The sequence below is a fragment of the Apis mellifera genome, linkage group LG8 (genome assembly GCF_003254395.2).
Source record: "Apis mellifera strain DH4 linkage group LG8, Amel_HAv3.1, whole genome shotgun sequence".
Classification (NCBI taxonomy): Eukaryota; Metazoa; Arthropoda; class Insecta; order Hymenoptera; family Apidae; genus Apis; species Apis mellifera.
The window spans coordinates 4,010,102-4,026,213 of record NC_037645.1 but is presented as its reverse complement, the minus strand read 5'-3'; the positions used below and the strand labels follow the sequence as shown (position 1 = coordinate 4,026,213).

At 36.8% G+C, this 16,112-nt stretch overlaps 1 protein-coding gene across 2 annotated transcripts in view; it reads right to left on the bottom strand.

The window, feature by feature from the left end:
* The window catches only part of LOC412825 (sushi, von Willebrand factor type A, EGF and pentraxin domain-containing protein 1), a 41,744-nt gene extending 30,513 nt beyond the window's left edge, over nucleotides 1-11,231 (bottom strand). For both annotated transcript variants that reach the window (XM_026442230.1, XM_026442231.1), the window contains exon 1: nucleotides 10,760-11,231. The gene's annotated coding sequence lies outside the window, so the exon portion shown is untranslated. The remainder of the gene's footprint in view (nucleotides 1-10,759) is intronic.
* Nucleotides 11,232-16,112: the final 4,881 nt, after the last annotated feature.

Below are 16,112 nucleotides of genomic sequence, written 5' to 3'. Positions count from 1 at the left end.
TAAAACACAAAGTGTCCGGCAAAAAAGAAGAAAAAAAAGAAGGATAAACTGGAGGGAAATCAGGCGGCTGTAGGTCAGTACTAGAAAGTATTCGGATTTCCTGGTTCACGGCACGAAACGGCGCGTGTAAAAACCGAGCAACCTCTTGGTGTGAAACTACGTGGATACGTAATTCGTATAAGTGTTCGTATAAATCATACTTGATGTAAAACGATGATATTTATGATGAACGTTACAAAGGAGAAGAGAAATGGAAGAAAATAAACGGCGATAATAAAAACGAAATTGTAAGAATGCTTGGCCGCCATTTTCGTTGCTCGTTACAGGTTTAGAATGAAGTTGTCGGGAATGAAATAGGAATTGTTTGTTTGAAAGAAATTTTAAATTTTTACAAGATATTTTTACGATCGATTTTCAAAAACTTTAGTTTACAAACACGACATTAATTAGAATCATTAAATTAAATTCATTAAACAGAATTAGATTTGTAGGTCAGTTTTTATCCATAAAAATTCAGTGAAATAAAGTGAGAATTCTATCGAGTTCGATTCGAAAATAAATCTAAGTCAAATATTACGAGTTCGAGAGATTGATTAATTGATCTTCTTAAGAAAAAGAAAAATGAGAAATTCCATTTTCTGTTTATCTCAAAGGGGATATAATTGAGATCTTATAACTGAGCAGAGTCTAAGATCCGAGATATCCGTTCCAGAAAATTCTTCTCTTCGATCGTTTAAAACATCAGATAGTTCGATTTATCGATTCGAAACTGTCCGCCATATCGTAACTGCATCCTGCAGGGAAATTTATCTCTTCACCTCTGCGGAATATGCCGTGTCGAATAACGGTTCCAACGTAACCAGGAAGTTCTGTTAAAACGGTAATTACGATGATACTGGAAACATACTTTCTAACTGGATCCAAGGCGATATAGTTTTAACAGCTGTTACGTCACCATGAATTAACTTTGCAATTTGCATTCAACTGTGAGTGCACGAACGTTATTTTCATCGTTGAAAATCACTCGCACAGAAATATATGCATACAATAGATTTTATCGATAAGATACTTCATATATGCAATTTTTTAATTAACATATCATGAACATCTTTCAATTTGAGAATTAAGAAATTTGTTCAGAGAAGTTAATCAATTAAAATTAATCCTTGAATTTTACATCCTCTTGAGACACTTCGAATTGTTCACTTTGCAATTGAAAATATTATCTCCATAATAATTTATATAACAAGCTAAATAATATTAAATTATTCCTTGAGGTGAGGAAGTGAAACATTACTCCAAAGATATACGATGAAAATGCAAATATTCTCGAGAATCGAAGGTTTTTTTCATCATCTAAAATTATCCACCTATATAATAATAATAATCTCTCTTTCGTAATAAATTCAACGAGTATAAAAATTTATTTATTTCTATGGTAAAGGAAATACCTTGTTAACGCGTCAAAAAAAAAAAATGCACAATTGGCGCAGAAATGTCGTCGAACTTTAGAAATACGAGTGACACGGGGACAGGTTACTATCGTCCAACGACCACTTCCGCCTCCTTAGATGGACTTTCGCGGCGACTTCCGTCCCCAGACCAAATTGGTAATCGATACCAAAGGCTTCTCGATTCGAAGCACGAAGACGCTGACCTTCGTCGCGGGTTTTATGTAACCCCCTTACGGGTAATGACGAAGGCGTCAGGTTCAAAATCCTAATCGAATTATTTATAGAACGTTCTTCGAGACGTCTCTTCTTTTTTTTTATTCGTTTCTTCTTTTGCACTTTTATCGATCGATCTTTCTTCTTAATCTTCATCTATTCGTTTTTGTTGTAAATAAATGGTCGAGTGTGATAAATGCCGAATAAAAATCACTTTAAAATTAACGTACCATTGTTTTTTAAAATTTAAAAATTTATATAAACACGCAATTACGTTTGTAATAAATGACACGAGTGCGATCAATATTTCATTAATAAACTTTCTAGAAAAGTGAAATTAGCGTTCGACGAAACGGTTCATTCGTTCGAATAAAATTGGCAATAAAATTTTTCCACTCTGTTATTATTTTTTTTAAAAAAGAAAAAAAAAAGTCCAGATTTTTAGAGAGAAAAATGAAATAAGATAAGCGGATAGGAACAAGCGAAACTTTTACTCGGTACACTTAAATTAACTCTTTCTCTACCTTTTCATCCACTTTTTCCTCGGAATAAAGACCGCTCTTATTGTATTATATAAATAATTGCGTTCCTCGGACGAGTAATCACGCCAGTAATTTCGCCTTCCTTTCCACCTTCCGATCCGTAGAGCTCGTCGTATATCGTGCACGGATCATTTCTTGGCTAACCGGTGAAATCAACGTTAAATGTATCTAACCGATACATTTTATCGGCCGCAAAAGCACAGTCGGCGAGTGAATTAAAGTCTCGTTTGTGCAACGAGTGCAAGTCGAGTTCTTAATTTCATTCTCCCACGGGTGAACGAGCAACCGACAAAAGGAAGGCATTTCTTCACTTTCGTTGCGGATATATTGGCGAACCTCATCCTCTTGCTTGCATATCGATTGCTCGACCACAGATTATATATATATATATATATATATCGAATACTTGGGACAACGATTATTTCTATTCCATCTTTCGCTCTTCTTTTTTTCATCTTTCTTTCTTAACTTTCCCTATCTCTCATCTTTCATTTATTATTTATTCTGTTATTTAAGTTTGTTAGGATTATATTTTCCTGAAGTAAAAACGAGAGCTCTCAAAGATTTAATCTCTGTCTCTTAATCTTTTTCCAATATTCTAATCTTCCTCTTTCCAATATTCTTAATCTTTTTCCAATTATCGAAATATACATGGTTGCACAGAACAATTAATCGTTTAATAAACGTATATAATCTCTTCAAAATTAAAAAAATTAAACTATTGAATTATTATATATATATTCCATATTTTCTCTTGTATTAAATACTTTTACTTTGTTAAAAAAAAATAAAAATACACTAGAACAATCTTATAATTCAACTTTAATAGTAATACACGAGAAATTTTATCTTATAATTATTTATGAAACGCGTCGATTCGTCATCCAAAACTTAAAAATCCAGAGTTTATCTCAGACAAACGACGATGTTATCCCGATTGAACGAACCACGATGTCGATCATTAAACTTGTACTTGTGTTTCTTTCTTTTATATATATATATATATTAATCATGCCGGTCGAGTGTGTTGTCCCGTTAACCGTTAAACGAGCAACGACCAGGACGATGAGGGGCGCGTCGACGATGGCCGGAAATTAGATCACATCCTCGACGACGCGTGCAGGATTTTTCGACTTGGCGAAAGGGCAACGCGTGCATCGCGTTTATGGTGCAACGATGCGTGGTAATTGGGTCACGCGTCGTCGGCTCATTCATCGAAAGAAGACGAAAGAACTCGTATCAATGGGCTGTCGCAGTTTTCATTTCTTGTTACGAAGCAATAAGTTAGTTTCTTCGAATTCAATAAACTTTTTTTTCTCATTTTATCCAAGCAATTTGTATTTTTACGGGGAGAGAGGTTAATAAGAGTTAAGAAGAATTACTTTAATTTTTCGAAACAAGGGAGTTGATTGATTTGATTGATCATTGTTTTGTTTCGAATCGTCTTTTCTTCCACTCTTCGAGATCTTAAAATTTAGAAATATCTTTTTTGAAATGTAAATTTTTAAAGCATAATTTCAGTTTCTATTTTAAACTTCTCCTCGAAACCAGTCTCCATAATTGCCAAGGTAATCGATAGTGTCACGTGTCTAGTTCATGCTTAGAAACTATATATATATAAATATACTTTTAAGATGACAAATCGTCAACCACTATCGAATGATTTATTCATCAATGAATGAGTCATTCGAAGTAGCTAATTGAAGCTGAACAAACAATTCTCAAAACAAAATTTTTAATGAAAAAAGGAATCGTCAATTGAAGAATTCGTTCCTTTTCTTTTGAATAATTTCACGATTTACGAATCGAGAAGTTGAGGATGGAAATTTGCACTTGTCAGACAGGAGGAGGGACGTATAACTTTTCGTTGCGGACGTTTTCAGGTGCACACTTGTGGGAATGGAACGGCGAGAGGAAGTTGGAGAGCCGGCTTTGTTGCGAAGGGAGCCCTCTTCTTAGCCCTATCCACGTTATAGACGCGTTGCGCACGACAACCAAGCCGCCTGTTTTCACGAGCGTGCGTTTAATTTCGCGTTGTTGTGCAGCCCGTCTCACGCGAAGCTTTCTCGTTAAAAGCAATTTCGACATGAAGAATCGAGCGTGGCTTGAATTATCCCTTCGTGAATTCGCCAACGAACCACGGCTTTTGACTTCCGTTCGCTTCCTGTTCGACTGGTTGTCGTCTTTTTATTTCTTATTTTCTCTTTCTCTCTCTCTCTTTTTCCTCGTAAATCCATCTTATTTCAAAAAATGTTCATCGAACGAAGGAATGAAATTTTCTCGAAATTAGATATTCGAATAATTAAGAAATTTTTATATTTTCGATGGAATATCTTTTCAAAATTCTTACGTATATTTCAACGTTCCCTTTGCAAACTCGTCGCACCAATTGCCAATGCAAATATCCAACGATGAGGAAAGAATCGAGCTCAGAAATCCAACCAACAGTAGTAGTACACGCTCAACATTCTCCAAAGCCCCTTTCGTCATCCAGAGATTGTGCAACCGCATTCCTAGTTTCCTTCAGCCTTCCAAACCCACATTGTATATCGAAGGAAAGATCAACAGGTGAGTTTTCCCCTCTAGAATAATTCTAACCAACCGTCGATTTCTCAAATTCGCTTAATTATTATCTGTAAAAATATACAGATATTTCCATCATGATGCCTAACTTTTGTAAGACGCCTTGGCTTCAATCGTTTCAATTCTGATCTACTACACAAATTCAATTCGATCCTTCTAAAGTAAGAGCAGCACGGTCGAATCGTAATTACTATTTCCAACTTGGACATTAAATTCCACTCGATCAATTATCCACGTTCCGCAAGTTGCTCGATTTTCCTTCTCCTATGCATACACGCTTGACGACTGAATACTCTCTACCGTTAACGCCATTAATATTCCGCTCATTAGGCCCGACGAGTTCGACGAGCGCGGTTATCGGCAACGAGGCGAGGAGCCAAGGACAATACGTTGGAGAAGAAACGATTCGAGATATCTCGGTGGCTAATGAGGGACGCCTCCCTCCCTCCCTCAGCACGCGTCTCGATGAAGGAATAGAGGACACTATGGATAAATTCTTCAGGGTCGAGGTTTCGAACTTTGCTTTGTCGCGATTTTTTTTATCGCGAACGTTATTCTCCTCTCCATTTTGCGTTTTTATTATGCACACTTGGTTAATGGTTATGCTTGGTTCGTGTCTTCTCATTCAGTTTTTACAATTGTCGTGGTGAGGAGAGGAAGAGAAAATTTGATATTCGCCTCGTTGAAGAGGATGACGATGTTTATTTTTCTTTTTTTTTGGTCTTTCTGATCTATCGATTAGTATGAGAAAAAAAAGTCGTGCGATTCTTCTTTTTGTTTTCTCGAGAGCAAGGATAAAAGTAGAAGAGTTGTAGTAAGGTTGGAAAATTATGTGGTAAATAAAAGATAAGATGAATATAAAATATATCTAACAACATTAATTAAATTATACTCTTTAATCTGATCATTTCGAACAACATTAATTAATTTATATATATATTTTTTTTATCAATCTATGATGATAATTGAAGAAAATTTATTCTTCCTCAAACTTGCAATTTTATCTACGATCTAATATAATTCTAATTTAAAAGGAACACTCTTGTTTACTGTAAAAATTACCTTTTCGAATAATCACATCATCAGTATTCCGTGCAAGAAATTACCAAGTTTCTTTTTTTTTTTTCTTCTTCTTCTTCTATTTATTATGACTCGTTGGATTGATAACATCGAACGTTGCTCGAACCACCGACAACCACGTGGAGAGATTTACTTGTATTGGCCGTTCCAGAAGACATAGTGTAAAATATATGTAAGAGGCGTGTATATGCCAAGCGTATAAGGGGTGTGTGCGTCGAGATGCGGTTTGACCGCATTGCAACATTATCTCCTATGCTATTTCGTAACTCTGCCTTTTTGAGTTTCCGTTTCTGTCGCTGCTCAAACGAAACTTTTCCCTCGGAACCCGCCTCTAACGAACGTGTCATTTATTTCAAACCGACTCTAATAATCGAATCGTTATCTTCTCGTGAAATATTTGCGATATTTCGATCGTGCACGTCCCATTCCTTATCATATCTGTCCAAGAATTAAGAATTTCAACCGTGAATATTTTCAAAGGATCGAAAAGATAATATTTCTTATTATTATTATCGAGATTTATATTTGTGAAAGAGAGAAAATATGAAAATTTCTCGAATTAATCCCGGCAACTATTTTTCGTGATCGTCGAAATCATCATCATCCTCGTCACTTTTAATTTTAAAATTCTTTCTCGAAAAAAAAGTCATCCATAATTCACTCGTCGTTCCAATTCTAAAAAAAAAGGATAAACAGATAGCTAATCGATCTCTTCTTGCGTCGATTCGCGCAAATTTCTCGCCTCGTTCCCACAGCGACGAATTTATGAAACTGCACAGTCGGAGATACGGTGCAGTTAGGCTTGATAAATAGTCTGCATATTACGGTAGCGCGCAGGGCGTGGTCATAGTTGCATGACTCCGTGAAATATCTGCATCCATCGTATTGGAAAATGTTTAACGAACGTTGAAAAATTGTTGGAACGAGAAAGCTACGGTGAAAATTTCGAATTTTATCTTTTCTCTCTCTCTCTCTCTCTCTCTGGAATCAGATTTAAACAAAATTCGTAGAGATAAAATATTTAAAATTACCTACTCGAAATAATGGTAACTCGAATTTTTAACAAATTGAAAATTAAAACATAATACATTTTATTTCACGTTTATTACGCTGTATATGTATATATATAAATATTTTAACACGCATAAATTAAAAGCATCAGATACATCGTTTCGTTCCGACGAAATTACCATTTCAGTGGCCTCCAATTACACGCGTAAACACCGATAGCAAAGTGCGAAATGAGCAAGAAGAGGCGGCGAAACATCGAGCGCCGAGCGTAACATTGCCCCGGAACACGATTCGAAATTTGTTACGCGATTGGAATGTCTTAGGACGATGGTACTTGTCAGAAGGTAACGGTACCTTAACCAAGTTACGCCTCGGCTCGCGTGAATTTGTTGTTAAGTCACGATCCAAGTCCTGCGCTCGTTCAATTTTGTTCCAGATTTAGAACTCGATCAACAACACATCTTAAATATTCCTCGACTATTTTTCAAATATTTTAAACGAGATAATCTCATCGAGTTTAATTTAATCTTACACGATTCGATAATTTGTTTGCTGAAGAAGAGGATTTCTCGTTTTTGCGAAAAATGAAAAGATTATTTGAAATTATCTCTCAATGAAAATGTAAATAATCGAGCATATCGAATACCTTGATCTACGATACGCACCATAATGAACGATAATAATTAACATACAGAAGACATGTGGGATAAAATTGTGGTTAATTTCGAATGCTCCAATGAAACAACGGATTATTAAGTTTCTATAACCTTTGCCCTAACCCAAATTCCTCCGATTTTCAATTCAAATATTAATTTTAATAACCTGGTTATTACCCCGGGAAAACGAATCCCAATTATATCTCACGTTCCGATAATTAACATCGAGACAGAGAAAATCTATTTCAATATTCTTCCTCCCCGTGTAATTACAAACAACAATTAACCGCTACTCCCGGCCCAGATCGGTTAATCCCGACCAGGCAAAAATTCGTGTTCCACTCTAGATGCTTCTTCAAAGAAGGAAGTCCTAGGGAAATTTCTGTTGTGGGAGAAACAGGTCGGCGTGAAACGGTTCAACGAAACAAATAGGGCGTAGAGGTGCCACTAAACGTCCACCCACGCGTTCGTCGAACGTAACCAACGCCCGGTGTATAGAAACCTAACCTAAAAACAGAGTAAACCGAACTTTCCTCTTGCCATTCGTGTTGTGCCAATCCTCGAAGAGAGCAGGACAAACGGTCATTTCGAATTTTTACGCGTCCATCGTCCAATAAAATAAAAGGATAAACGAAAGGATAACGATAAGGTTAGGCTGTCGTTTCAATTCGAATGGAATTTTCATCTATCCTAATTTATTTTTCACTCATAAAATTGTATAGTTGATTCGTCGTAATTGATGTATAAAAATTGGAAATTTTTATGGAGCTTTTAGACGAATGAGGATAGTAAATCTTTGACAGTTTTATTATGAAAATGGATACTGTTTTTAAATTAATAAACTTTAAAAATTCAAGGTTTATATAAATTGATCTGTTGAAATTGTTACAATTGCTAGGATATATGAGTAATAGAAGTTGGTAAGTTTTTAGTGCAAAGTGAAAAAAGAACAAGAGGAAGCGGAGGAATGCAAATTACGAAGAAACGGCTCGAATAACCTTTCCATTCGGAGTGCCAGAGATTTCTTTTCTTCTCTCCTCCTCCTCCTTCCTTTTTCTATTAAGCAAATTGTAGGCGATTTTCTTAATTTTTACACAATCTTTATTGCGGTATTGGATAGCCGATTCACGTGGTCAAGGAACGTGGAACCTCCACGACTACTCTCGGATTTCGTCGTCCGGGGAACGAAGCTTTCTCTTCCATCAATTCACCTCCGCCATTCTTGCGCGACTTTTAGCTCGCGAATTTTACGGCGCGTGTTTTACGTTCCTGCCGCGGAACTTCCTCTTAAGGACGAAAATTGTGGCTGCAATTGTTCTCTTTGTCTCGAGGAAATCTATCGAGGAAGCCTTTCAGAAGTGGAAGCGGAATTCCACAACCGCTCATCTTTCAACGTAACCAATCGAATCCGAAAAATTGAAACGTCTCGAGGATACAATTGAAATTGAAATTTATTTATTAACGGATTATATTTCTCTTCCAAGTCCATTTTAACGTAAAGTGGATTATTATTATTATAGAGATTAATTTTTGAAATTGAGATTTTCAATTTGTTCAACTTCCTCATGAAAATTGTTAGGAAAGGATAGATTCTAATATTTTCTTCTTCTCTAATTCTTTTTACATTTAATCGTTGGATGGAAAATTTTTAAGAGTAACATTTTTTCGCGGGAAAATTTTTTTAAACGAAAAGTCGTGGTGCGCAACAAGGAGAAAATGGAAAACGCAAGTAGCATCGCGGGAGATTTAATCTCCAACTCCAGGCTTCCGTTTCCACATTTTATATAGCCACGCGTCGATGTATGCGACAGTTCACTGGGCAGAACGAAAATCGCGCAGAAAGAGGCAGAAAGAAGGAGAAGAGGATACCATTCTCTACGCTGAAACGCTCGAAATAGAGCAAAAAGAGTCGTCTGAAAATGTTTCTTCCTTTTTTTTATCACCGTCCAATTTACCAGAGAAACTAATCTCCCTTTTTTTCCACGACATTGAAAAAGAAATCCTTGAAATTTTTGCCCTTGAAAGCTGTGCTATTATCGTTTCGAAAAGTCTTGGAATTTTTCTTCTTCTTCTCTCGCGAAAGAGAAGAGTTTTCCATCACGCGAAATTATTCAGAGGAATTTTCATTTCTTTTTTTTTTTTTCAGAAGAATTATATTAATTTTAATTCGAGATAATCTTTCTTGAGTTTGAAAAAAAACTCTCGACACAAGATATTATTTCTTTCGCATTAAAAATTTTAATGCGATTGTTATTTCTCTCCACCTGTTAATTATTTCATTCTCGTTAATCGTTACTCTTGAAAGTTACAATCTTTTATTCCCGTACATAAAGTAAAAATATCTTTTTGTTACAAAGAAATTTTTGTTTTGTAATTACAATTTTCAATTATCGTGGAAAAATTTTCCACGAAACTTTCCAAGAAAATTTGAAAAACCATATTCTACTACAATATTTTTCTCCATTTCTCCATTATTCCTCCATTATAAGTAAAAATATCTTTTTGTTACAAAGAAATTTTGTTTTGTAATTACAATTTTCAATTATCGTGGAAAAATTTTCCACGAAACTTTCCAAGAAAATTTGAAAAACCATATTCTACTACAATATTTTTCTCCATTTCTCCATTATTCGACATTCTTGGAATTTCGTCATCATCAAAACCCGTACCCCACTCTACTTAATTCAACCAAGAGACATCCTCGCTCTCGTGTTTCTCCTCCAACATCCATCCAGAACGAACCATATTGCGGCACAATCGGGACTAGTTAGAAACTGTATACCATTAGCGTCTATCTAACTCGCCCAAGCCTAACCACTTTACTCTACCACCGTTCTAATCTAACCATCGAAACGAAAAAAAATGCTCGAATAAAAATCATCAACTCGATAATTATCCTCGAATAAATATATCCTCGTACATAGAAAAAAAGAAAACCCAAGCTGAATTTTCAAACTTAACCAAACACTTCCAATCACAACCAATTCAATCAGATTCTCGAATAGATATCAAACATTCCTTCGAACCGATTCGAAACTGTCCAACTGTCAATAAAAAGAATATCTTTATACCTCGAACATTTGCTCGATTAATCCTCCATAATTCCTCAGAACCAGAGAATGAGAGACAGAGACAGAGAGAGATACGTGCGCGAAGAAGAAAATTCTCACGAATCCCTGAACGAATCTTCTCAAACTCGTTGGCTTACTCCAAAACTTACTTTGTTTGTTGCTCTCCTACGTTCCACGCCGCGATCCCTGTCCTGGGTAGTACATGTACACGGCACAGAAAAGGTCTCGGCGCGAGTCGACGACGAATTCACTGCACACAAAACGAGCCCGAGCCTCGACCTTCCACGCTGTTGCAAACCAAATGCCTCCTCTAATGCCACAAGTCCGGCCGCGCGCGCGCGCGCGGGCGCAAAAAGGAAAAAGAAAAAAGGGAGAAAAGCGAGGAAAAAGAAAATTGGGGTAGGACGATGATACGCGCGCGATGAAACGATGTACAAATAAGAGAGGATCGACCTTTGGTCCCCTTTGGCGAAGGGGAAGGGAGAGAGAGAGAGAGAGAGAAAAAAAAGATAACGGATAATAAATGGAATGAAATTGTAATAGACGAACGGATTGGATTCAGGGTCACGGAGCTCCTTCCCTCCGGCCCACCGGTTCGAGACTGAGGAGACCGGCTCTCTCTCTCTCCAGGTGAACGGCGCGAGTTACCTGAGTAAGAGGCTTCTCTCCTCGGGAAGACACGCCGATAGGCGGAACGAGGAGAGGGAAGAAGAGAGAGGGAGCGAGGGAGAGGGAGAGGGAGAGGGAAGGAAGCAGACGTAGGCGAAGGTGGAGGAGAAGGTGGAGGAGAAGTTGGAGGACTCGGGTTGACTCGTGGCGTCAACGGAGACGGCCGAGCACACTCCGCTCACCTCCTTGTTTGTTTATCAACGATGAAATTGTGCAGGGTTGCGCCTCTGATGCGCGTTTCCTACGCTGCTCTCGCATCCTCGATCCTCCTCGCTCTCTCAGTAATCGAGGAGGATAGAAAAAGTGACCGTCGTTTCCACCCGAGTACTTAGTTATTCCGTTTCTATGGAAAAGTGATGGATTATTTAGAGAAAGAAGAAAATTTTGTAATGTAAAGAATAAGTTTGGATGATAAAATTTTGAAGAATTCGTTTTGGAGAAGATTAATAAAACTAGTTAATAAATATAAAATATAAATTAGTAATCCAAAGTCTTTTCTCTTTTTTTATTCTTCTTATTATATTGACACTTTTAAATTGATTCAATTAAAAATTCATTATACGTTATGTATAAATTTTCTCTTCCAATATTTCGATCAATCAAATCAAACCTTGCTGCATAATAAGAGATTTCGGAGACTTGGACGCTCGCACAAGAGATATCGTTGGGCGAGTTCGACGCGTGGTCGCGCGATTAACAATTCGTGCGAATTCTCCAAAATTTAACGAAAGTCGAAATAAGCCACTTACCTCGATAATTTATCATAAAAACGTTGATATAATAAAACTCCTTCACTCCAACGAATCAAATATCGAGAAAGGGACGATTATCTTCGTGGTTCCTTTTCGAGCTAACTGTTCGATGCCACGTTCAATTTTTCGTATTTTCATTATTCATTCCATAGCTTCTTCTGATGATTGAACGATCGTGACACGTTGGTGATACGGTTTCGCCTATGCGGATAGCGATCGTCGTTGCACGTAGGGACGACGTCATAAATAGCCGGAGGCGGGAGGCTCGTGCGCAACTTTAACCCGGCCAGATTAATTTCTGGCCTAACAGGATAGTTATCCCCTCCTCCTCCCCTCAAACGCATCCGAGAACATCATCGAGAGAAACGCATCCGCCAAGGCTAATTGCATAACGGGCAGCCGATTTTTTTCAACGATCGTTAAACGATCGAAATTGCTTAGAAAGAAAGCGTGCCTTTTAGCAAAGTTTTATTTAAAATTTTTCTATCAGGATTTAAATTTGATCGAAACGGAGGAATGATAATAATAAGCAAAATTCGAGTAATTTTAATTGTAATTTTACTTTCTCTATATGGAATGATGAAATTGCAATCGAACTCGAGTAAATCTTGACTTTCTTTCTTCGATTTATATAAAAGGTAAAATCCAGAAATTTTATTCTCTATGACAGTTTCTCACAGAGGATTTAACCTTCGAGCGTTGTTTCAGTTAAATCGTTGTCGTTTCATTTTTGTAGCTGGACGAACCAGCGTCCATGGAGGGTTTTTTTCATGGCATCCATCGATATTAACTCGAGATCGAGGTGAACTGGTCGAATATCGTATATCTTTTTGGGAATAGCAATATTTATCTCTCCTCTCCCAGTGAAAATAACAATATAAATTTATCAAATCGCCAGGGATCGAGATTATTAACACAATCGTCTGACGAATAAGATACAATTAATATCACGTAACCATTCTTCTTGCATTGTACTCTTCTCAAGTTTCAAACGTCTTAAATAAGACGTTTCCTCGAGTGACTTTGGGATTATTCTTGGCCTCGATGAAATCATTGATCGAATACTTTTCCAATCCAATCAAATGTTTTCACGTCAGAGATCAATCACGATTTCTTCTTTCCAAGATTACGCAAGAGGCTCTGTAATGGCTCTAATGCTCCATTCACTGGATAGGACAATTCCAGATGGGAATTGTCGAACGTGTCGGGCAATTTTGTTGACAGAGTGGCAAAGAGAAAGAGGGGGGGCATCGGTCTGTTACCGTTTTATCGGGTCTGTTGCACTCAGGAGGCGTTCAACCCGGCAGCTCGTTGCGCGCACGCGAATCACCGTGTCCTGCCGTTTATAAATAAAACGGAATCATCGTTCTTAGGCTGCCTAGCAAGCCAGAAAAATTTCAAGCAACAGCAAATTGGCCGGCCTGTGTCACGCTTCTTCGCCTCCCCTTCTTTTCCTCACTTTTCATTGGGAAAAATTCGTGTGTGGTTGAATTGATCGAAATTAAAACTATTGCTGTAAAAGATGGAAACAGTGTCGAAATTCTCTTGAAAACTCGTCCGATCATCGTTGAAAATATGATAAAATCGAACTTGAAAACTGAAATCTCAAAATTTCTCCAATCTCTTCGAAAAAGAAATATAAGGAAATGTAAAAATTATTCTTACTTTTTGAAATTAATAAGTTCAAAATCTTGAAAGTCAATATTCAGAAAGAAATAAATTAATTCCAACCTTTCTTTCTTTTTCTTCTTCTTCTATCCTCGAATTTCGAAAATGGATAGAAGAATGGTTGTTTTTTTAACAAGAGAGAATCTAAGCCAGCAAAGGATGGGAAGGGAGAAAGAGAAATGTAAGGAAATATACAAATTTCTTACTTTTTGAGATTAATAAGTTCAAAATCTTGAAAGTCAATATTCAAAAGGAAATAAATTAATTTCAACTGGGGTCTTTTTCTTCTTTTTCTATCCTCGAATTTCGAAAATGGATAGAAGAATGGTTGTTTTTTTAACAAGAGAGAATCAAAACCAGCCGTCTAAACGAGCGAGGAAGGGCGCAAGAAATGGCCAGGCGCAAGAGTGGTCACGCAGGATTTTCATTTCCCCTGAAAGCTGTTAATAAAAAAAAAAAACTTGGCCGGCTCTCCGTGCTCTCGTTCGATCGCCAAAGGGATCTCGAACGATTACGCACTTTCCCAACTTTCTTCGCAGCTGCACACCATCCAAAAGAGGCTCCTCGAGTGAATAATCATCATCCAATCCCGTCTTCAACTTCCAAAAACTGGAGGAGAGACGATCTTCCTTCGAGCTCGTTCGAGTCGAACATTCATCGAGTCATCTCGACTTGAAGATTTAAATAAAAACCCGTGACTCACCCGTGTTCCGCCATTATTCAAGGTATGGGCGTAATATCTCGAGGATATTCTCGAGAATGAAGAGAGATATATATGTTTCGTTACGTGGAAGAAGAATTTCTTTGGTTTGGAAAACATTGATGGAGAATAGAAGAGATCTCTTCCCATTTTGGATTAGAGATTCCGCATCCTGGAAAGAATTAATCTATTAGTGTTTGTTTTCTTTTTTTATATTTAATTTTCTAAGAGAGATATATATGTTTCGTTACGTGGAAGAAGAATTTCTTGGTTTGCAAAACGTTGATGGAGAATAGAAGAGATCTCTTCCCATTTTGGATTAGAGATTCCGCATCCTGGAAAGAATTAATCTATTAGTGTTTGTTTTTTTTTTTATATTTAATTTTCTTCATCTTGTTCTTCATTTCAACGAAGAAAATCGGATAATTCAACTGGAAGTAATTTTCAATATATAATTTCTTTCGAGCAATTTTATTATAATTTATTTGTTTATCTCTGAGTCGATACACTGAATGCAAAGAGAAAGAAAAGAGAAGGATTAAAAAAATTGTATTGATATGCGATATTGTAAATAATTCGAGGTTGCGCGATAACAGATCGGGCGGATAACGACGTTAGATTAGAATGTTCGATATAAATAAGAGATTTTATCAAACTGCAACGAGAAACCGCAGCTGCAGGGATATCTATATGGTAATTGGGAAAAGCTGTTTACCTTCCTCGCCGCGATTTCCGTTCAAACGGATCTCGTTACACTTTCTAAATCATTGTTTTCGCCAATGGGACAATTCGGTTTCGAAAAATTAGGAATTTCGTCGTCCGATAATGATAATCCCGTTGGAACGTGTAGAAAGTGTAACGAGCGTTTAATTCGCGGTTTAAAAAAAAAACACGAGCAAATTCGAGTATTCCTTTGTTGCCAAAGCGGTGTTGGAAAGTGGTTAGAAAGTGGATCTGAAAAAGTTTTTGAAAAAGATCTTGGATTCAATTCCAATTTCATTTAACAATATTGATAAACGTTGATCCGTTAGATTTATTAATTGCACCAAAATTTAGAATAATTCTTTTCATAATCCTCAAAATCCTCTTCCTATATTAATTCTCACCCGTGATTGCCTCTTTATATTTCTTTGTCTTTATATTTATTATATGTCTTTATATTTCTATAAATTAATTATTCAAATAATTCGAATCTGCAAGATGATTAACCATCTTAACTGTATATCCCATTAAACGAGATCCTTTCCATTCTTCGATCAGGAGTCATCAAGTTAAAGACTCGTATCTCTCCTCCATAGCATTCTCCTTTATCCCTTTATATTTTTCTTTCTGAGTAATTGTCTTACATTACGCATCATTAATAATTCATCGCCTGGTGTCGCATTAGCCAACGACGACGAGTCGATAGATTTCGGTACGTTGACCCAAGATTCACTTCCGATTCGCGATGGAATTTTCCGACATTTTTTTCAATTCTTCCTCCAGAATTTCTTCTCGTTTCGAACGAAGCACCGCTTCTCTGAATCGATCGTGATCAAGAAATTAAATTTATATTTGCTAGGGAAGAGATGAGGAAGGTTTGGTTTCGAGGAAAAAGAATCGAATGAGCATGGTATTACAGTATTTATGGTTGAATTGTAAAGTAGTTCAAGGAGTAAGAGAACACCGTTTTACGGAAATATATCATGGTATTAATGGTGGTTAGCTAGCTCG